Source organism: Acinonyx jubatus, chromosome X (assembly GCF_027475565.1).
Source record: "Acinonyx jubatus isolate Ajub_Pintada_27869175 chromosome X, VMU_Ajub_asm_v1.0, whole genome shotgun sequence".
Taxonomy (NCBI): Eukaryota; Metazoa; Chordata; class Mammalia; order Carnivora; family Felidae; genus Acinonyx; species Acinonyx jubatus.
In genome coordinates, this window is record NC_069389.1 from 60,710,117 (window position 1) to 60,734,464 (window position 24,348).

The 24,348-nt window shown below is 37.7% G+C and overlaps 1 pseudogene; it reads left to right on the forward strand.

Annotated features, from left to right (window-relative positions):
- Window positions 1-283: 283 nt before the first annotated feature.
- On the forward strand, window positions 284-15,310 carry LOC106980111 (T-complex protein 1 subunit zeta-like; annotated as a pseudogene).
- Window positions 15,311-24,348: the final 9,038 nt, after the last annotated feature.

Here is a 24,348-nt window from a genome sequence, read left to right on the forward strand (position 1 = left end):
GACTTCAAACTATATTACAAAGTTACAGTCATCAAGACAGTATGGTACTGGCACAAAAACAAACATAGATCAATGGAACAGAATAGAAAACCCAGAAATGGGCCAACAACTATATGGTCAACTAATTTTTGACAAAGCAGGAAAGAATATCCAATGGGGAAAAAAAGACAGTCTCTTCAACAAATGGTTCTGGGAAAATTGGACAGCAACATGCAGAAAAAATGGGCTGAGCCAGCTTGCACGCCACACACTGGGTATTCTCTTCTTCCTGTGCTGGTTAGCTATGGCAGTGGTGAAGACTCTGAACCCCAAGGCCGAGGTGGCCAGAGCTCAGGCGGCACTGGCAGTCAACAGTAGCACAACCCCGGGGGCTGCACTACGTGCTGAGGACCAACTTGAGGACTAAGGGCACCATGAAGATGCTTGTTTCTGGTGCTGGAGACATCAAGCTTACTAAAGATGGCGATGTGCTGCTTTATGAAATGCAAATTCGACACACAGCAGCCTCCTTAATAGCCAAAGTAGCAATAGCCCAGGAGGACATAACATTCAATGTCCTAATCATTGGAGAACTACTGAAACAAGCAGATCTCTACATTTCTGAAGGTCTTCATCTTAGAATAATAACAGAAGAATTTGAAGATGCACTGGAAAGGGCACTTCAGTTTTTGGAACTAGTCAAAGTAAGCAAAGAAATGGACATAGAACACTTCTAGATGTGGCCAGAACATCTCTACATACTAAAATGCATGCTGAACTTGCTGATATCTTAACAGAGGCTGTGATGGGTTCCATTTTGTCCATTAAAAAACAAGATGAATCTATTGACCTCTTCATGGTTGAGATCATGGAGATGAAACATAAATCTGAAACTAATATAAGCTTAATCAGAGGTCTTGTTTTGGACCACACGGCACGGCAATCTGATATGAAAAAAAAAGAGTAGAAGATGTATACATCCTCATGCATGCATACATCCTCATGCAATGTGCCATTAAAATATGAAAAACAGAAGTGAATTGTGGGTTTTTTACAAGAGTACAGAAGAGAGAGAAAAACTCGTAAAAGCAGAAAGAAAACTCATTGAAGATAGAGTTAAAAAAATGCTAGAACTGAAAAATAAAGTTTGTGGTGATTCAGATAAGGAATTTGTTGTTAATAGTCAAAAAGGAATTGACCCCTTATCCTTAGATGCTCTTGCAAAACAAGGCATAGTAGCTCTGTGTAGAGCTAAAACAAGAAATACGGAAAGGCTGATTTTTGCTTGTGGTGGAGTAGCTCTAAAAATTCTTTTGTTGACCTAAATCCTGATTGTTTGGGACATTCAAGCTTGTCTATGAGTTTACATTGTGAAAAGAGAAATTCACCTTTATTGAGAAATGTAACAATCCTCGCTCTGTCACATTATTAGTCAAAGGACCAAAAAAGCATACATCATTCAAATCAAAGATGCAAAAGAGATGGCTTGAGGGCTGTTAAAAATGTTACTCATGATGGCTGTGTAGTTCCAGATGCTGGTGCAACGGAAGTAGCAGTGGCAGAATCCTTGATTAAATATAAGCCCAGTGTAAAGGGCAGGGTCCAACTTGGAGTGCAAGCACTTGCTGATGTATTGCTCATTATTCCCAAGGTTCTTGCTCAGAACTCTGGTTTTGACCTTCAGAAAACTCTAGTTAAAGTTCAAGCAGAACAGTAAGAATCAGGTCAACTTGTGGATGTGGACTTGAACACAAGTAAGCCAATGGTAGCAGCTGAAATAGACATATGGGATAACTATTGTGTAAAGAAACAGATTCTTCATTCCTGCACTGTGATTGCCACCAACATTCTCCTGGTTGATGAGATCATGCAGCTGGAATGTCTTCTCTAAATGGTTGGATTGAAGCTTTCCTTGTGTCATCGGTATCATTAAGACTACAGGGTGATCCTAAGAATATAGCTATGGAATTTTCGTCCAAGCTTCAAATGATTTTCAAAAGCATTTTCTTTTTCCATATGAAAAAGAAAACATTGGCACTCAAGTTCTGAAATTCTGAAATTATAATTACAGTATTTTTTAAAATTTCACTGCAGTGCACACACATTAAGCAGGCTGTTTTCACCCAATGAACAGGATGTTTTGCTTTAGCTTCAGTGATCTAAAAGTATTACGTTAGACAAGTGTACATTATCTACCTTGTTATTAAATGTTCCTTGAAAAAAAACTTTAGTGGTTTAATAATTTCTTCTAATGGATGATTTTCAATTTATCCAATAGCTCCCTACTGTCACACTTGTAAGTTTTTATGCAAATATAAATAATACTTAAAGTAACTTAAGATTTTGAAAGCATCCATGTTTCTTTAGTATAAATTCCTATGAGTAAAACTATTGGATCATTTGTTTGGACTTTTAATGCTTTTGAAGTACCTTTGCTAAAATGCTCCCCAGAAAAGTTGTACTGGGCAGAAAAATGGGTGAAGTATAGGCAAGGGTGTTGAATAAACTGAAAGTGTGAAGACAGAAAACTATAAATAGAGGAGACAGAGGTAAAAACACCATTAAAGGCATGGGGGTTAGAGGATAGGAGATTTTCACGTAGAATGTGTTTTCATACTCCTGCACCCGTGCTTATCCTGAAATACCCATCCATCCCAAACTCTCCAGTGCCATCTTTCTCTCACCCAAGTTACTGATCTTTCCCATCTGTTTCCATAAAATTGTTTTCATAGTTGGTATATCTCCACAGCCCTTGACAGTGAAGTTGTGTGCTGCAAAGCTTTGTATTTTTGAGGCTTGGCAGTTGCCTACAATGAATGTGCAATAAATGTTAAAACGAAACCTTTAAAAAATGCAGAAAAATGAAACTAGACCACTTTCTTCCACCATACACCAAAATAAATTCAAAATGGATGAAATACCTAAATGTGAGACAGGAAACCATCCAAATCCTAGAGAACATAGGCACCAACATCTCTGACCTTGACTGTAGCAACTTCTTACTAGATATGTTGCCAGAGTCAAGGGAAACAAAAGCAAAAATGAACTATTTGGATTTCATCAAGATAAAAATATTCTGTACAGCAAAGGAAACTATCAACACGACTAAAAGACAGCCTATGAAATGACATATATGATAAATGGTTAGTGTCCAAAATCTATAAAGAACTTATAAAACTCAACACCCCAAAAAACAAATAATCCAGTGAATAAATGGGCAAGAGACATGAATGGACACTTTTCCAAAGAAGTCATCCAGATGGCTAACATACACATGAAAAGATGCTCAACATCACTCATCATCAGAGAAATACAAATCAAAACCACAATGAGATACCACCTCATGTCTGTCAGAATAGCTAAAATTAACAACTCAGGAAACACCAGATGTTGGCAAGGATGTGGAGAAAGAGGAACTCTTTTGCACTGTTGGTGGGAATGCAAACTGCTGCAACCTCTTTGAAAAACAGTATGGTGGTTCCTCAAAAATTTAAAATAGAGCCTCCCTACAACCCAGCAATTGCATAACTAGTTATTTATCCATAGGATAAAAAATGCTGATTTGAAGGGGTGTGTGCACCCCAATGTTTATAGCAGCACTACAAACAATAACAAAAGTATGGAAAGAGCCCAAATGTCCATCAACTGATGAATGGAGAAAGAATATATATGTATATAATCACTCAGCCATCAAAAAGAAATCTTGCCATTTGCAATGACATGGAGGGAGCTAGAGTGTACTATGCTCAGCAAAGTAAGCCAAAGACAAATACCATATGACTTCACTCATGTGTGGAACTTAAGTACCAAAACATATGAACATAGGGGAAGGGAAAAAAGAGACAGAAGGAAGCAACCATGAGACTCTTAACTATAGAGAACAAACTGAGAGTTGATGGATGGAGGCGGGAGGGATATGGGCTAAATGGGCAATGGGCACTAAGGAGGGCACCTTAATTGTTGTGATGAGCCTTGGTGTACTCATCCCAATGAGTGTCTTCCTTAATACCCATTACCCATTTACCCCATCCCCCCACCCAAGACCCCTCCAGGAATCCTGAGTTTGTTCTCTATATTTAAAAGTCTCCTGTGTTTTGTCCTCCTCCCTGTATTTATATTGTTTTTGCTTCCCTTCCTTTATGTTCATGTTTTGTGCCTTAAATTCCATATATTCATGAATTCATATGATATTTGTCTTTCTGTGACTAATTTCACTTAGCATAATAAACTCTAGTTCCATCCATGTTGTTCCAAATGGCAGGATTTCATTCTTTTTGATTACCCAGTAATATTCCATTATATATATATATTTATATATATATATCACATCTTCTTATATGTATAATATATAATATATATTTATAATATATATAATTTATAATATTAATAAAATCATAATAAATTATAATTTTATATAATATATAATACATTATATAATATATAATACATTATAATTATAATATAATTAATATTATTATAATGTATAATATATAATATATATAATTATATAATATATAATCATATGTATATGTATATATCACATCTTCTTTATCCAGTCATCTGTCAATGGACACTTAGGTTCTTTCCATACTTTGGCCATTGCTGATAGTGCTGCTATAAATATTGGGGTACATGTGCTGCTTCAAAACAGCACACCTGTATCCTTTGGATAAATACTTAGTAGTGCAATTTCTGGGTTGTAGGGTAGTTCTCCTTTCAATTTTTTGAGGAACCTCCATACTGTTTTCCAGAGTGGCTACATCAGTTTGCATTCCCACCAGCAAGGCAAGAGGGTTCCTCTTTCTCCGCATCCTCGTCAACATCTGTCATTGCCTGAGTTGTTAATTTTAACCATTCTTACAGGTGTAAGGTGGTATCTCATTGTGGTTTTGATTTGTATTTCCCTGATGATGACTGATGTTGAGCCTCTCTTCATGTGTATGTTAGCCATCTGGATGACTTCTTTGGAAAAGTGTCTATTCATGTATATTTGCCCATTTCTTCACTGGATGATTTGTTTTTTGGGTGTTGAGTTTGATAACTTCTTTATAGATTTTGGATACTAACTCTTTATCTGATATGTCATTTGTAAATATCTTCTTCCATTCCGTCAGTTGCATTTTAGTTTTATTGATTGTTTCCTTCACCGTGCAGATTTTTAGCTTCATGAGGTCCCAATAGTTCATTTTTGCTTTTGTTTTCCTTGCCTCCAGAGACGTGTTGAATAAGTAATTGCTGCTGCCAAAGTCAAAGAGGTGTTTTCCTGCTTTCTCTTCTAGGACGTTAATGGCTTCCTGTCTTACTTTTAGGTCTTTAATCCATTTTGAGTTTATTTTTGTGTATGGTATAAGAACGTGGTTCAGGTTCATTTTTCTGCATGTTCAGTTTTTCAACACCGTTTGCTGAAGAGACTGTCTTTATTCCTTTGGATATTCTTTCCTGCTTTGTCTAAGATTAGTTGGCCATATGTTTGTGGGTTTATTTCTGGGTTTTCTATTCTGTTCCATTGATATGCGTGTCTGTTTTTGTGCCAATAACATACTGTCATAATGATTACACTTTCATAATACAGCTTGAAGTCTGGAATTGTGAGGCCTCCAGCATTGGTTTTCTTTTTCAACATTATATTAGCTATGCAGTCTTTTTTCTGGTTCCATACAAATTTTAGGATTGTTTATTCTACCTCTGTGAAGAATGCTGGTGTTATTTTGATAGGGATTGCATTGAATATGTAGATTGCTTTGGGTACTATTGACATTTTAACAATATTTGTTATTCCAATCCATGAGAATGGAATATTTTCCCATTTTTTGTGTCTTCTACAATTTCTTTCATGAGGTTTCTATAGTTTTCAGGGTATAGATTTTTTACCACTTTAGTTAGGTTTATTCCTAGGTATTTTATGGTTTGGGCACAATTGTGAATGGGATCAATTGCTTGTTTTTTCTTTCTGTTGCTTCATTATTGGTGTATAGAAATGCAACTGTTTTCTGTGCACTGATTTTATACTCTGTGACTTTGCTGAATAGGTCAGTTCTAGCCATTTTTGGTTGAGTCTTTGAGTTTTCCATGTAGAGTAGCCTGTCATCTTAGAAAAGTAAAAGTTTGACTTCTTTGACTATTTGGATGCCTTTTATTTCACTTTGTTGTCCAATCGCTGAGGCTAGGACTATGATGAATAACGATAGTGAGAGTGGACATCTCTGTGGTGTTACCCTTAGGGGGAAGCTCTGTTTTTCCCATTTGAGGATGACATTAGTGGTGGGTCTTTCACATATGGCTTTTATGATCTTGTGGTATGATCCTTCTATCCCTACTTTCTTGAGGGTTTTTATCAAGAAAGGTGTATTTTGTCAAATGATTTCTCTGCATCTATTGAGAGAATCATGTAGTTCTTATTCTTTCTTTTATTAATGTGATGTATCACATTGATTTGGAGATATTGAACCAGCCGTGCATCCGAGGTATAAATCCCACTTGGTCATGGTGAATAATTTTTTTAATGTATTATTGAATCCAGTTGGCTAATATCTTGTTGAGGATTTTTGCATCCATGTTCATCAGGGAAATTGGTCTATAGTTCTCCTTTTTAGTGGGGTCTTTGTCTGGTTTTGGAATCAAGGTAATGCTGGCTTCATAGAAAGAGTTTGGAAGTTTTCCTTCCATTTCTATTTTTTTGGAACAGCTTCAAGAGAATAGGTGTTAACTCTTCCTTACATGCTTGGTAGAATTCCCCTGGAAAGCCATCTAGCCCTGGACTCTTGCTTTCTGGCAGATTTTTGATTACTAATTCAATTTCCTTACTGGTTATGGGTCTGTTCAAATTTTCTATCTTCCTGTTTCAGATTTGGTAGTGTATATGTTTCTAGGAATTTGTCCATTTCTTCCAGATTACTCATTTTATTGGCATATAATTACTCATAATATTCTCTTATTAATGTTTTTATTTCTGTTGTGTTGGTTGTGATCTCTCCTCTTTTATTCTTGATTTTATTTATTTGGGTCCTTTCCTTTTCCTTTTTGATCAAACTGGCTATTGGTTTATCAATTTTGTTAATTCTTTCAAAGAACCAGATTCTGGTTTCATTGATCTGTTTTACTGCCTTTTTGGTTTTGATAGCATTAATTTCTGCTCTAGTCTTTATTATTTCCTGTCTTCTGCTGGTTTTGAGTTTTATTTGCTGTTCTTTTTCCAATTCCTTAAGGCATAAGGTTAGAATGTGTATCTGAGATCTTTTTTCCTTCTTTAGGAAGGCCTGGATTGTTATATACTTTCCTCTTATGACCATCTTTGCTTCATCCCAGAGGTTTTGGGTTGTGCTGTTATCATTTTCATTGACTTCCATATACTTTTTAATTTCTTCTTAAACTGCTTGGTTAGCCCATTCATTCTTTAGTAGGATGTTCTTCAGTCTCCAAGTATTTGTTACCTTTCCAAATTTTTTCTTATGGTTGATTTTGAGTTTCATAGCATTGTGGTCTGAATCTGCATGGTATTATCTCAATCTTATTGTACTTAGGTGTGACGATTTGTTTCCCAGTATATGGTCTATTCTGGAGAACGTTCCATGTGCACTGGAGAAGAATGTATATTCTGCTGCTTTAGGATGAAATATTCTGAACGTAACTAAGTCCATCAAGTCCAGTGTGTCATTCAAAGCCATTGTTTCCTTGTTGGTTTTTTTATTAGATGGTCTGTCCATTGCTGTGAGTGGGGTGTTGAAGTCTCCTACTATTATGGTATTTCTATCAATGAGTTTCTTGATGTTTGTGATTAATTGATTTATATATTTGGGTTCTTCCACATTTGGCACATAAATGTTTACAATTGTTAGGTCTTTTTGGTGGATAGACACTTTGATTATGATATAATGCCCTTCTGCATCTCTTGATACAGTCTTTATTTTAAAGTGTGGATTGTGTGATATGAGTATGGCTACTCCGGCTTTCTTTTGCTGACCATTAGCACAATAGATTGTTCTCCATCCCCTTATTTTCAATCTGAAGGTATCCTGGGTCTAAAGTGGGTCTCTTGTAAACAGCATATAGATGGATCTTGTTTTCTTATCCATTCTGTTTACCTTATGTCTTTTGATTGGAGCATTGAGTCCATTGACGTTTAGAGTGCGTACTGAAAGATATGAATTTATTGCCATTATGATGGTTGTAGAGATGGGTTTCTGGTGGTGTTCTCTGGTCCTTTCTAATCTTTGTGGCTTTTGATATATATAATATATATATATATAATATATATTATATATATTGATCTGTATGTATATATATATGATCTGTATATATATATATATATATATATATATATATATATTCTCCCCTCAGAGAGTCCCCCTTAAAATCTTGCAGGGCTGGTTTAGTGGGCACAAACTCCTTTAATTTTTGTTTGTCTGGGAAACTTTTTATCTCTCCTTCTATTTTGAATGACACCCTTGCTGGATAAGGAATTCTTGGTTACATATTTTTCCAATTCAGCACGTTGAATCTACCCTGCCACTCTTTTCTGTCCTGCCAAGTTTCTGTGGATAGGTCTGATGCAAACCTGATCTGTCTTCCCTTATAGGTTAAGGACTTTTCTCCCCTTGCTGCTTTCATAGTTCTTTCCTTGTGTATTTTGTGAATTAGACTATTTTATGCCTTGTTGATGGTCAGTTTTTGTTTAATCTAATGGGAGTTGTCTGTGCTTCTTGGATTTTGATGTCTGTGTCTATCCCCAGGTTAGGAAAGTTTTCTGCTATGATTTGTTCACATAAACCTTCTACCCCCTTTTCTCTCTCTTCATTTTCTGGGACTCCTATGATTCAAATGTTATTCCTTTTTAATGAGTCACTGAGATCTCCAATTCTTATATTGTGCTCTTTTGCTTAGCTTCTCTCTTTTTTTCCTGTTTCATTATTCTCCCTAATTTTGTTTTCTGTATAACTGAATCGCTGCTCTGCTTCATCCATCCTTGCCTCCATGGCATCTCAGTTATAGCATTAATTTCATCTGGATTAGATTTTACTTCTTTTATCTTCACAGAAAGGGATTCTATGTTTTTTTTCAACCCCAGCTGGTATTCTTACTATCGTGGTTATAAATTCTAGTTCAGACATCTTGCTCTTATCCGTGTTGATTAAGTCCCTGACTGTCATTTCTTCCTGTTCTTTCTTTTGGGGTAAATTCCTTCATTTTGTCATTTTGGAGGAAGAAAAAGAATTAATAAAACAGAAAATAAAAATTAAAAAATTAAAAACAACATGAAAACATTAAATAAAGGAAGCTAGATCCTAGGTGTGTTTTGGTCTGATTGTTGGAAGAAGTTTTATAGAATAGAGGAAAAAGGAAAAGAAAGGAAAAGGAAAAAAAGTAAGAAGTTTAAAAATTTAAAAAGATGTATATAATAAAATAGAATAAAATGAAATGATGGAAGTAAAATAAAATTTTAAAATTTACAAAAAATAAAAATATTGCAAAATAATTTTTAATTACAAAAAATAATTTTTTCTCTTTCTGTATCCAAGAATAAGAAAAGAAAAAGAAATGGGAAAAAAATGGACCAGCAAGCAGAATGAAATCTGAATGAACTTACATACAATTTCCCTTAGAAGTCTATCTAGGAAGCACACTATAGTCTGTACTAAATACTAAGTACTAGTACTAGTACTAAGTACTAAATAGTACTAAGAAATAGTCTGTACTAAGCCTGTACTAAGCGGGAGAGACTTGTGGTGGTCCTCTAAGTCTTGAGCTTGGTTGGTGCATTTGGGCAGGGCTTGGTGTTTTGGTTCCATTCTCCACTAAGTGGCGCTGCTTAGCTTACTAGTGTGTATTGGTGTAGCACACATGTGCATGTAGTGTTTGTGCATGTGCAGGAGAGGTGAAAATGGTATTACCAAGCTTCCCAGTCTCCAGTATCAGAACTCTGCACTCTCACCGACCAGCAACCAAGCAACCAAAGACAGAGAGGGAGATACAGAATCCAAAGTAGGCTCCAGGCTCTGAGTTGTCAGCACAGAGCCTGATGCGGGGCTTGAACCCACCAGCCATGAGATCATGATCTGAGCAGAAGTCAGACACTTACCCAACTGAGCCATCCAGTCTTTATTTTAAAATCTAGATTTTCCCCACCTCTACTCTGTTCACGTCCAAGCTGTCAGCCCACCAGCCGACACTTCCCTCCTGAATTATATCTCAGGTGGGGCTGTGTTTCCAAACCATTCACCTCTGAGAGCCCTGTGGCTTGGACCCGCTCTGACTCTCTGGGGGAGGGTCTCATTGAGCAATGACCAGCTGCCTTCTTGCCCCACAGAAAGTTTGTGGTATGGCAATGCAGCAGAGGTTTAGAGATGATAAAACACAACACACATCTGGTACCAAGAATCACCGCCCCCTGGCATTTTTGTTACAATACCAGCAAACATGGCTGTTCTATGGGTTTTGCTGGGACCTTTGCCTGTGGGGAGGCCATATGGCCTCTACCAAATGCCCTCCTTGCAGAGAAATTGCCTCTCCCTGTGTGGCCCATGGACCCCTCAGACCTCACTGCCTGTTCCTGATGAGTCGTCCTTCCCACCAGAGCACTGTGAAGTACTGAGCTCCAGAATTTCTGACACTGTTTTTCCCTGTTTATAGAGTCCTAATGGTATTGAAACCCTCTTCTTTCTCCTTTCCTGTTCAGTCACTTGTGGGTGTTCCCACTCTTTCTCTTTCTCTACAGCTACTTTCAGGAAGAATGCTTTTCCTGGATGCTCCTCCTTTTCTCTGTCATGTGTCCAAAAATACAGCCCCCTCTCCTCCTCTCTCACCCAGTTTGCCTATCTGTGCCACATACCTGCCAAGGTCTGTGGCTCAAGTTATGAAGATTGTTGGGTTAATCCTCAGGTCAATTTTCTAAGTGTGCAAAATGGTTTGGTGCCAATTTACCTGCATTTCAGCAACGAGAGAAGCTAAGAACTTCCATGATGCTCTGCCATCTTGGCCCCTCCCTTACCTGTTGTTCTCTTTTTTAATGAAGTCTTTATCTGGTTTTGGTATCAGGATAATGCTGGCCTCTTTGAATTAATTTGGAAGTTTTCCTTCCTTATTTATATTTTGGAATAGTTTGAGAAGAATAAGGATTAATTCTTCTTTAAAGAATAAATTCAACAGTAGAATTCAACTGTAAAAGCATCTTGCCCTGGACTTGTGTTGGTATATATGTTTCCTGGGGCAAGGGCAACAAAGGTACAAATAAAGTATTGGGACTACATCAAAAGAAAAAGCCTCTGCACAGTGAAGGGAACAGTCAACAAAACTAAAAGGCAACCTACAGAATGGGAAAATATATTTGCAAATGACATATTGAATAAAGGGTTAGTATCCAAAATACAGAAAGAATTTTTAAAACTCAACACCCCTCAAAAAATGAATAATCCAGTTAAAAATGGGCAGAAAATATGAATAGACATTTTTCCAAGGAAGACATACAGATGGCCAACAGACACATGAAAAGATGCTCAATATCACTCATCGTCAGGGAAAAATAAATCAAAACTACAATAAGATATCATTTCACACCTGTCAGAATAGCTAAAATCAACAACACAAGAAGCAACAAGTGTTAGAGAGGGTGTGGAGAAATAGGAACCATGGTGCACTGTTGGTGGGAATGTAAACTGGTGCAGCCACTGTGGAAAACAGTGTGGGAATTCTTCAAAATTTAAAAATAGAATTACTCCATGATCCAATAATTTCAAAAACACTAATTTGAATTGATACATGCACCCTTATGTTTATTGTAACATTATTTACAACAGCCAAATTATGGAAGCAGCCCAAATGTGTACTGATAGATGAATGGATAGAGAAGATGTGAGATATATATATATATATATATATATATATATATATATATATATGTGTGTGTGTGTGTGTGTGTGTGTAATTCAGCCATAAAAAATGAAATCTGTCCATTTGCAACAACATGGGTGAAGGTAGAGAGTATAATGCTAAGTGAAAGACACCAGTCAAAGACAAATACCACATGATTTCACTCATATGTAGAATTTAAAGAGTAAAACAAAGGAACAAAGGAAAAAAGAGAGAGAGAGACAGAGAGAGTGAAACCAAGAAACAAGTTATTAACTATAAAGAACAAATTGATGGTTACCAGTGAGTGGGAGGGGATGGGGATGGGTAAAATTGGTGATAAGTATTAAATAGTACACTTATCATAATGATCACTGAGTAACATATCAAATCCCTATATTGTACACCTGAAACTAATATAACACTGTATGTTAACTACTGGAATTTTAAAAACTTATTTAAAATTATGCTAAATAAAAGAAGGTGTATACAGAAGGTCACATATTGTTTGATTTCATTTACATGAAATATATGGCATAGGTAAATCCTTTGACACAAAGAGAATTAGTTGTTGCCAGGAGCTGAGGGGACGGGAGAATGAAAAATTGTTATTTAATGGGTATGGATTTTCTTTATATAGTGATGAAAATATTTTGGTACTAGATAGAAGTTATGTTTGCACAACACTGCAAGTTTACTAAATATCACTGAATTGTATACTTTAAAATGGTTAACTTTTTATATTATCTTAATTTTACTTTCATTTTAAAAAGTAAAGCATCAGAAAAACAGAGTGTTAGAGAGACTCAGTCATCCTAAGGACCTCTGATTTATCCAAACATTGAAAGATCATGATTTATAAACAGCAGAAATGTGGTGGGAGATTTCAGGATCAAAAATCTAGAAATCAGGATTCTGACTCCACTATTAATTAGCTTCATGAACTAAGGCAGGTCTTATAACATCTATGAATATCAGTTTTTGTGTTTTCAAAATAAGAAGTTTCAAATTTGCTTCTCTTATCATAAAAACATTTCAGAAGTGTCACCCACAAAAAAAAGAGTTCTATAAAAGATGCTTACACACAAACATACCCATACAACCTTATGGTCTTGTTGGGAGAAACAGAATCAGTCAATGGGTGGGAAAAGCACTTGATGTTAAACGGATAGCTGAATTTAAAATAACCAAATTTGATTCATTCAGAAAGCAATTATTTAGCACTCATTATATGTCAATGTGATAGACACTGAGGATATACAGATAAGTAAGCACTATCTTTTCAAAAGCCATCTAATCTAGTGGGGGAGACAGGTAAACAGATAGTTACAGTACGACTAAGAGAAATGATATAGAAATTGATCGGATGCTCTGTAATCACACAGGTTGTACCACCTCACTCATTCTGAAAAGATTTATCTTTCCATATGAAATAATAGAAAAGCAAGTCCAGGGGCACCTGGCTGGCTCAGTCAGAAGAATGAGTGACTCTTGATTCTGGGTCATGAGCTCGAGCTCCACGTTGGATATAGATATTACTTAAAAATATTATTTTTGTTTCCCTTCCCTTATGTTCATCTGTTTTGTCTCTTAAAGTCCTCAGGGAGGGGGGATGGGCTAAATGGGTAATGGGCACTAAGGAATCTACTCCTGAAATCACTGTTGCACTATATGCTAACTAATTTGGATGTAAATTTTAAAAAATAAAAAATTAAAATTAAAAAGATCAATACATAAAAGTAAAATATCAAAAAATAAAATAAAATATTTTTATTAAAAAAATTAGCCAGCAAAAATAATGAGTAGGGAATGTCTGATCCAAGAAGATTAAGACAAAACAAATAGACTTACAAATACTTTAAACAAAATAGTGTCTGTAGGGAACTTTAAGCAGTTCAGTGTTACTGGAACATGAACAACACAAGGAATGGCAAAAAACAAGGCTTATGAAATAAGCAGGGCCAACATCATGAAGAGCTTGTGGGTCTTCAAAGGAGTTTAATTTTATCTTAAGGGCAATAAGTAGCCATTGGAGGGTTTCATGTACCCAGAATGCCATAATCAGGATTATATTTTAACATTATTTTGGCAGTATGGAGGATCAAGTGGAGGGGCCCAGTTTAGAAGCAGGAACATTGTTAGGAGATTACCACAGTAGTTCAGATATGAAGTGATGAGTGTTTGAATTAAGGCAGTGAAAATAGAAAAAAGTGGATGAGTTTGAAATATTAGGAGATCAAAACCAGTAGGACTTGCCAGTCGACTTGGATCTGACAAGTAAGAAAAGGAAGTGATTCAAGGATGACTGCAGTTTCTAGGTTGAGTGACTGGATACATAATGGTGCTACCAAGTGAAACTGAAAACTCAAGAGTACAATCTTTTTTTAGAGATAATATGATGAGTTCCACCTTGGACATGTTAACATTATGGTGCCTATGATGCATATTCAGGTGACAGCTTGGAAATTGTAGCTTAGAGATGAAGCGGGGTACATAGATTTGGGGATATCCAGAATATAAGTGGTAGTTGAAACTTAAAGAGTGGTGCCTCAGGAGGATATACCAGATGTTCTTTGTAGAATCTTCTGTATACAAGATTAAGAATCCTTTATGATTCCTCTTCTATTGTCGTTACTTTGAAGGAAACCTCCTATAGAAGTAGAAGTGATAAGTTTTAAGAAAGAACTGAACTGAGTGAAAATAACCACCTAATGAGTCATAAATGGAAGACTGTTCTAGATAAGAAGGAAATATAGGCAAGAAAAAAGTAAGTGTAAGATCTGGCAAAACTGGTCTATAGAGTTGGTCAGCTATTGGAACCAGTATACAAAACTCAAACCAAGCCATTTAGGTCTTGATGTTGATACAGACAATACTTCTCCTACCATTGGCCTGCTGTGTTGACACCAGATGCTTCTACCTTGTGGTTCATGACTGGAACTATCAGTGCAGTGACCTAAAAACTATATTTAGAAGGCCAAGTGCAAATTTCTCTGCCATTCCTTCACATGGAGGAAATTCACTTGGTTTATTTTTTGAAAGTCTAGACGGAGTGTGAAGTAGGTTTCTAATTTTGCTCTGCATAAATTAAGCATAAATTAAGATCTTGTTTGGTAAGAATGACTAGTGCCCCATTTTTCCAGAAGCTCCACTCTATTCTCTGGGGTGTTTAACCTCTACTTATTAGGTTATTTTGTTAGCCAGGGGCTCACACTGTGCTTTGCTCTCATTACTCTGCCACTCCCATGGACTAGCTGCTTAAAAAACCAGACAGTGATCTCTGATTCACTCTTCCACCAGTTCTATTCATATCTCTTCATTGACTTTAAGTAACATGACCAAGCACCCCAAAACAGATGTCAAAAGCCATGTGTACTACTCTGGAGTAACAAGTTCCTCCCAGGCCCTGGAGACAGGAAATCCAGCTGTAAGACCTCTCCTTCTGGCCTCACCCAGCAATGGCAGTATAGTTGGGGATATAAAGCCCTAAAATACTTGCTCTCATGGAGTACTTTGAGCATCAGCAAGGCTGGCCCTATTTGAAGGCAGAGCAGAAAACTACATACAAGTGATTTTCAGAGGAACCAAAAAGCCTCACTCTCCCAAAACATCTCTATTCACCTACCTACACTCTAGTATGCTTGGATTCACTCCTTTTGGTTAACAAACTGTGCCTCCAAAAATGTCCCAGAGGTAAATTGATATAGGAAAGGGGCTCAAAACTAAGTATTACATTACCTAGATTCTATCCCCATTTCTGCCATATGAACTTGAGCAAGTCTCTTCCCTTTTCTGGGCCTCGGTTTCCTCAATCTACTTCATAAGTAGAGAACAGATGATATGATGTCTAAGGGTACTTCTGACCATAAAATTCTATATTAATTTGACCAAAGTTCAAACATAAATATCACCTTGCAGGGGCTACCATTTAATTTTTTAGTATTCATTAATCCATTTGTTTGAATTGACTATATATGTCACTGGGAAAAGAGCCAGGGACATGGATAGGTCACATAAGGGGTCCCAAAAACACAGATACCCCTCATGGAAACAAATCCTGAAAGGGCAACCGGAGATTAAAAAGGTCTCATCTTCCTTTTTCTCTGGTTGTCTTATTCCCATCTCACCATCCTCTATTCCCCACCATTGATCATCTCAGCTGGAAGAAGGTAAAAACCAGGTAGAGGGTATAGAGACACATTTGGGAATATAGGTATGACCATCCAGGTTGAGGCAGCAAGACAAAATCCTAGATTATTTTCTAAAGAGGTCCAGATTGAGGACTTATATACAGCAACCCTAGGGTGCGCTACCTTCGAGAATCAGATGGTGGTTTTCCCAAAGGGAAGTGATGGTGTTTTCAGAGGCTTAGGAAAGCAACCACTATGTGGTCTCTTTTTTTAGAGAGGAATGAAAGATGAGAGCTTAAAATCCCAGATACTCTACCCTGGATGACAGAGGGAAGGGGTCCTATAATGATAAGTGAGGCTAACATTTATAAGCACTTACTATGTGTCAAGTAATATTCTAAGTGCTTCATACAAATTGAAACAATCCTTATAACAATACTAAAAAGAAAGTGCTATTATTATTCCCATTTTATAGATGAGGACACTGAAGCACAGAGAGGCTAAGTAATTTCCTTAAATTTACACAGCAAGGAAAGTGTAGGTCCTGGATATAAACTCGGACAGTCTGGCTTCAGGTCTTATGTTCTTAACCAAACTATAGAATGTAAGTATATTTTCTAATGTTACAGGTCAGAGCTGGTAAGATCCTTAGGGACAATTAAATACCATCCCTTTATTTTATACATGAGGGAACTGAGCCTGAGAGAAAAAGGAACTTGTTGAATGTCAAACAGTGAACAAGTGAAAATATAGGAGAGCTAGAGCCAGAGACCTGATCTGCTGACTCCCAACCAGTGTTCTTTCTACTATTGCATCTGATCCTTTGATCTCTCACTTGAACTGCCTCCCAGCTGACATTGCCGACTTGGTCATTCCTACACTTTATCTGACAAGAGTAGAGGGGCAGACATTTTTGTAGTACTTTTTTTTAAAATATAAATGAAACTAGATCTGGCTCCAATCAAGCATTTTCCAAATGATTAGGTCCCTAAATTCCAATATCACCTCTGTGGGAGTTACTGATAGAATGTAAAACTAATAATTTCCATCCATAAAGACATCAACACCCTACCATGCCAAGGCTCAAACCTTCTAAGCAGATGAGTGTTCAATGATGTATGAGGCCTGCTTTGTGCTCATAAAGATCCATGGATTAAAATCTGAACTTTATTAGGGTCATTTGTGAAAACCAATACTGAGCCAAACTGGAAAAATTTTGGCTGATTCATTGAGAAGTGATGCGTAGAGCTTGTGAAAGTGGAAAATACTGTTGGGCAGTGGGCTCTAGATGTAGTGAGGTTAGACTGGCTTATAATGCCAACAATGTGAGCTGGCCAGTGGCAAAGAGATAGACAGCCTAAGTTCTCCAAAGGCCCAAGCTACTCTTCTTTTGGTATGGAATTGTTAATGGCTCACTGACTCAAGTGTTGAATTTCACAAAGCCATCCTCCCCATCCAATTCCTCACTCCAACCTTCCAATGGATGTGGGAAACAAAAGTCTCCAGTATAGATGGAAAGTTTTAAATGCCTCTTGTGAGTTGAGCCTTCAACCCACATTAGGCAGTCTGTCCATTACCCCATTCTTTTATAGGCCACTGGGCTAAGCACACAACACTGAGTCTAGTGAAGCAGGGCACCCTCCCTGAGGGTGTGAGATCGGGGTTCAAGAGCTTTGGAAAGTCACAAGAGTCAAAGAGAAACCTTTTTAATACAAGGGAGGACAGTGATATCAAGAAGTTGATTGATGTCCCAAAGCAGTATTAGAACCACTTTCTATCTCATTCAGATTTTTTACTGTATAGGCTTGGCACAAATCCTTCCTACAATAAAGGTGGAAGAAGTGGCTGATTGTGAAACAGGTGTGAAGAGAAATACAAATAATGCTCACTGCATTCACTCACTCATTTATTCATTCATTTAACCAGGCAACCACTATTATTTACCTACTATGTGTAAAGTATCATGTAAAATAGATATATATAAAGCAAAGGCTCATTCTTTCAAACTTACAAGCTTACATGCACAAGGATACATGGCGTATACACATCCCCAAACACTACTGAGTTGCACATAGAAAAGGCTTTTAAATTGTATAAAGGAGATAAGGAAGATAGGAAGATGGTGGAGTGAGAGAACCCTAGAGAAAGCAATGAAGATGTCAGAAGAGTAGAGTGACCCTAAGCTTGCTTCATATCTCAAAAACAGCTAGACAAATATCAAATAATTCTCCAAGAAATTGATCTGGAGACTGAGAGAAAAAGCTACACAGTTACATGTATAAAAAAAGACCACTTTATGAAAGGTAGGAGTTGCGGGAAGTTGATTTGGGGAAGAAAAGAACCATAGGTGCTGTGGAGGGGATGGAGCCCTGAGCAAGGAGAGAGGAGTTAGAAATAGACAAAATGTGAAAAAAAAGGATGAAAACATGCACAGGAAAACTATTCCCCGAAACCACTGACTGGGAAAACAGGAGGGGTTCAATACTGCAAGTTTTTTATAAGTAGCTAAGGACTAAAGTCTGAAGTTTTAGAGGTCCATGCAATCCATACGGTTGTACCTGATATGCTTAGTGGTGCTCAAGTGAGGAAGGAAGACAGACACCCAGGAGCAGGCAAGATGGTCTAAGGATCCCTTGGGTTGTATGGGGAGAACAAGTTCCCCTTGTGGAGTGCATTTGGGAGAGGGAGCACTGTTCCTCTGAAGACAAAGAGCTTGAAAGCACCACTGAGCTGCCTCATTCACCAGTATAGGAATAAATACGCTGGCTGAGGGCAGCAAGCCTTGGTGCCAGGTTTCTGCTGTGATTTACATAGACTCCAAGCTGCAGCATGGTCACACAACCATTTTCTTGGACAAACTGGCACCCAGACACAGTGAAACAAGACTTTCTCCCAAAATATCAACACTGACCCCAGCTGCAGGGGTCTCTGAAATTTGGAGTTTTGAAACCTAGCTGAACCGGAGGTAAAATACAGGAGTACAGTGCTGCCTGGCAGGCAGACAGCTCTGACACAGGCAGGGTGAAGGCAGAGATCTGACAGAAGCCAGGGACATGGGGGTGGAGGATTTTTTGTGCTTCTATGAAGGCTCGCTGAGGAATTGCAGACGTAAGCTCCCCAGTCCAGCGATAAGAGAGCAAGGCGATGCCATTTTCCCCTCTACCCATCATTACCGATGGACTTCAGTGAGCAAAACAGCACCAACAGGAGGAGGCTGGAGCCAGGATCACAAAGCTCTTTATCCCTGAGTCTCGCAGGTGCATCTCCACTAGGGCAAGTCAGCCAGATAATCAGTGCAAAAGGCCCTACCCCCAGAAGAACAGAAGAAACCCCTCACATGCATCAAGTCTGCTGATCATAGAATGCCGCGGAGGTTCAGCTCTACAGAAAACAATATCTAGCTTCTTTCTGGTTTTTTGTAAAGAGATTAAAGCAAATTTTATTTTATTTTATTCTTTATTTTTCTTTATTTGATTTTTTAATATGAAATATATTGTCAAATTTATTTCCATACAACACCAGTGCTCATTCCAACAGGTGCCCTCTTCAATAACCATCAACCACCGACCTCTCCCTCCCACCCCCCATCAACCCTCAGTTTGTTCTCAGTTTTTAAGAGTCTCTTATGTTTTGGCTCCCTCCCTCTCTAACCTCTTTTTTTTTTCTTCCCCTCCCCCATGGTCTTCTGTTAAGTTTCTCAGTATCCACATAAAAGTGAAAATATATGGTATCTGTCTTTCTCTCAATGACTTATTTCACTTAGCATAACACTCTCCAATTTCATCCATGTTGCTACAAAAAGCCATATTTCATTCTTTCTCATTGCCACGTAGTATTCCATTGTGTATATATACCACAATTTCTTTATCCATTCATCAGTTAATGGATATTTAGGCTCTTTCCATAATTTGGCTATTGTTGAGAGTGCTGCTATAAACATTGGGGTACAGGTTCCCCTATGCATCAGCACTCCTGTATCGTTTGGGTAAATTCCTAGCAGTGCCACTGCTGGGTCATAGGGTAGGTCTATTTTTAATTTTTTGAGGAACCTACACACTCTTTTTCAGAGCGGCTGCACCAGGTTGCATTCCCACCAACAGTGCAAGAGGGTTCCCGTATCTCCACATCTTCACCAGCATCTATAGTCTCCTGATTTCTTCATTTTGGCCACTCTGACTGGCGTGAGTTGGTATCTCAGTGTGGTTTTGATTTGTATTTCCCTAAGGAGGAGTGACGTTGAACATCTTCTCATGTGCCTGTTGGCCACCTGGATGTCTTCTTTAGAGAAGTGTCTATTCATGTTTTCTGCCCATTTCTTCACTGGATTATTTGTTTTTCCGGTGTGGAGTTTGGTGAGCTCTTTATAAATTTTGGATACTAGCCCTTTGCCCTATATGTCATTTGCAAATATCTTTTCCTATTCCTTTGGTTGCCTTTTAGCTTTGTTGATTGTTTCCTTGGCAGCGCAGAAGCTTTTTGTCTTCATGAGGTCCCAATAGTTCATTTTTCCTTATAATTCCCTTGCCTTTGGGGATGTGTCAAGTAAGAAATTGCTGCGCCTGAGGTCAGAGAGGTTTTTTCCTGCTTTCTCCTCTAGGGTTTGGATGGTTTCCTGTCTCACATTCAGGTCCTTTGCCATTTTGAGTTTGTTTTTGTGAATGGTGTCAGAAAGTGGTCTAGTTTCATCCTTCTACATGTTGCTGTCCAGTTCTCCCAGCACCATTTGTTAAAGAGACTGTCTTTTTTCCATTGGATGTTCTTTCCTGCTTTGTCAAAGATGAGTTGGCCATACGTTTGTGGGTCCAATTCTGGGGTTTCTATTCTATTCCATTGGTCTATGTGTCTGGTTTTTGTGCCAATACCATGCTGTCTTGATGATTACAGCTTTGTAGTAGAGGCTAAAGTCTGGGATTGTGATGCCTCCTGCGTTGGTCTTCTTCTTCAAAATTACTTTGGCTATTCGGGGTCTTTTGTGGTTCCATACAAATTTTAGGATTGCTTGTTCTAGCTTCGAGAAGAATGCTGGTGCAATTTTGATTGGGATTGCATTGAATGTGTAGATAGCTTTGGGTAGTATTGACTTTTTAACAATATTGATTCTTCCAATCCATGAGCAGGGAATGTTTTTCCATTCCTTGGTATCTTCTTCAATTTCCTTCATAAGCTTTCTATAGTTTTCAGCATATAGACCTTTTACATCTTTGGTTAGATTTATTCCTAGGTATTTTATGCTTCTTGGTGCAATTGTGAATGGGATCAGTTTCTTTATTTGTCTTTCTGTTGCTTCATTGTTAGTGGATAAGAATGCAACTGATGTCTGTACATTGATTTTGTATCCTGCAACTTTGCTGAATTCATGTATCAATTCTAGCAGACTTTTGGTGGAGTCTATCGGATTTTCCATGTATAATATCATGTCATCTGCAAAAAGTGAAAGTTTGACTTCATCTTTGCCAATTTTGATGCCTTTGATTTCCATTTGTTGTCTGATTGCTGATGCGAGCACTTCCAATACTATGTTAAACAACAGCGGGGAGAGTGGACATCCCTGTTGTGTTCCTCATCTCATGGGGAAAGCTCTCAGTTTTTCCCCATTGAGGAAGATATTAGCTGTGGGCTTTTCATAAATGGCATTGATGATCTTTAAGTATGTTCCTTCTATCCCGACTTTCTCGAGGGTTTTTATTAGGAAACGATGCTGAATTTTGTCAAATGCTTTTTCTGCATTGATTGACAGGATCATATGGTTTTTTTCTTCTCTTTTATTAATGTGATGTATCACATGGATTGATTTGCGAATGTTGAACGAGCCCTGCAGTCCATGAATGATTCCCACTTGATCATGGTGTATAATTCTTTTTATTTTTTTTAATTTTTTTTAACGTTTATTTATTTTTGAGACAGAGAGAGACAGAGCATGAATGGGGGAGGGTCAGAGAGAGAGGGAGACACAGAATCTGAAACAGGCTCCAGGCTCTGAGCTGTCAGCACAGAGCCTGACGTGGGGCTTGAACTCACGGACCGCGAGATCATGACCTGAGCCGAAGTCGGACGCTTAATGGACTGAGCCACCCAGGCGCCCCTGTATAATTCTTTTTATATGCTGTTGAATTCAATTTGTTAATATCTTATTGAGAATTTTTGCATCTATATCCATCAGGATATTGGCCTGTAGTTCTCTTTTTTTTTTGTTTTCTCGGTCTGTGTCTGGTTTGGGAATCAAGGTGATTCTGGCTTCATAGAATAAGTCTAGAAGTTTTCCTTCCCTTTCTGTTTTTTGGAACAGCTTGAGAAGGATAGGTATTATCTCTGCTTTAAATGTCTGGTAAAATTCCCCAGGGAAGCCATCTGGTCCTGGACTCTTATTTGTTGGGAGATTTTTGATAACTGATTCAATTTCTTCATGGTTATGGGTCTGTTCAAGTTTTCTATTTCTTCTTGTTTGAGTTTTGGAAGTGCGTGGGTGCTGAGGAATTTGTCCATTTATTCCAGGTTATCCATGTTTTTGGCATATAATTTTTCATACTATTCCCTGATAATTGTTTGTATTTCTGAGCAACTGGTTGTCATAATTCCATTTTCATTCATGATTTTAACTATTCGGGTCATCTCCCTTTTCTTTTTGAGAAGCCTGGCTAGAGGTTTATCCATTTGGTTTATTTTTTCAAAAAACCAACTCTTGGTTTCATTGATCTCTACTGGTTTTTTAGATTCTATATTGTTTATTTCTGCTCTGATCTTTATTATTTTTCTTCTGCTGCTGGGTTTGGGTTGTCTTTGCTGTTCTGCTTCCATTTCCTTGAGGTGTGCTGTTAGATTTTGTATGTGGGATTTCTTGTTTCTTGAGATAGGCCTGGATTGCAATGTATTTTCCTCTCAGGACTGCCTTCACTGCATCCCAAAGCGTTTGGATTGTTGTCTTTTCATTTTCATTTGTTTCCATATATCTTTATATTTCTTCTCTAATTGCCTGGTTGCCCCATTCATTCTTTAGTAGGGTGTTCTTTAATCTCCATGCTTTTGGAGGTTTTCCAGACTTTTTCCTGTGGTTGATTTCAAGCTTCATAGCATTGTGGTCTGAAAGTATGCATGGTATGATCTCAATTCTTGTATACTTAGGAAGGGCTGTTTTGTGACCCACTATGTGATCTATCTTGGAGAATGTTCCATGTGCACTCGAGAGGAAAGTATATTCTGTTGCTCTGTGATGCAGTTCTAAATATATCTGTCAAGTCCATGTGATCCAATGCATTATTCAGGGCCCTTGTTTCTTTATTGACCATGTGTCTAGATGATCTATCCATTGTTGTAAGTGGAGTATTAAAGTCCCTTGTAATTACCACATTCTTATCAATAAGGTTGCTTATGTTTGTGATTAATTGTTTTATGTATTTGGGGGCTACCGTGTTTGGTGCATAGACATTTATAATTGTTAGCTCTTCCTGATGGACAGATCCTGTAATTATTATATAATTCCCTTCTTCACCTTTTGTTACAGCCTTTAATTTAAAGTCTAGTTTGTCTGATATAAGTATGGCTACTCCAGCTTTCTTTAGACTTCCAGTAGCATGATAGATAATTCTCCATCCCTTCACTTTCAATCTGAAAGTGTCCTCAGGTCTAAAATGATTCTTTTGTAGACAGCAAATAGATGGGTATTGTTATTTATCCATTCTGATACCCTATGTCTCTTGGTGGGAGCATTTAGTCTATTTACTTTCAGTGTTATTATAGAAAGATTTGAGTTTAGAGTCATTGTGATGTCTGTAGGTTTCATGCTTGTAGTGATGTCTCTGGTACTTTGTGGTCCTTGCAACAATTCACTCACAGAATCCCCCTTAGGATCTCTTGTAAGCCTGGTTTAGTGGTGACGAATTCCTTCAGTTTTTGTTTGTTTGGGAATACCTTTATCTCTCCTTCTTTTCTGAATGACAAACTTGCTGGATAAAGGATTCTCTGCTGAATATTTTTCTGTTCATCACATTGAAGAGTTCCTGCCATTCCTTTCTGGCCTGCCAAGTTTCAGTAGATAGATCTCACTAGTCTTATCAGTCTCCCTTTATATGTTAGAGTGTGTTTATCCCTAGCTGCTTTCAGAATTTTCTCTTTATCCTTGTATTTTGTCAGTTTCACTATGATATGTCGTGCAGAAGATCGATTCAAGTTACGTCTGAAGGGCGTTCTCTGTGCCTCTTGGATTTCAATGCCTATTTCCTTCCCCAGATCAGGGAAGTTCTCAACTATGATTTGTTCAAGTACACCTTCAGCCCCTTTCTTTCTCTTTTCCTCTTCTGGAATTCCTATTATACGATTATTGTTGCACTTAATTGCATCACTTAGTTCTCTAATTCTCCCCCTCATACTCCTGGATTTTTTGTATCTCTCTTTTTCTCAGCTT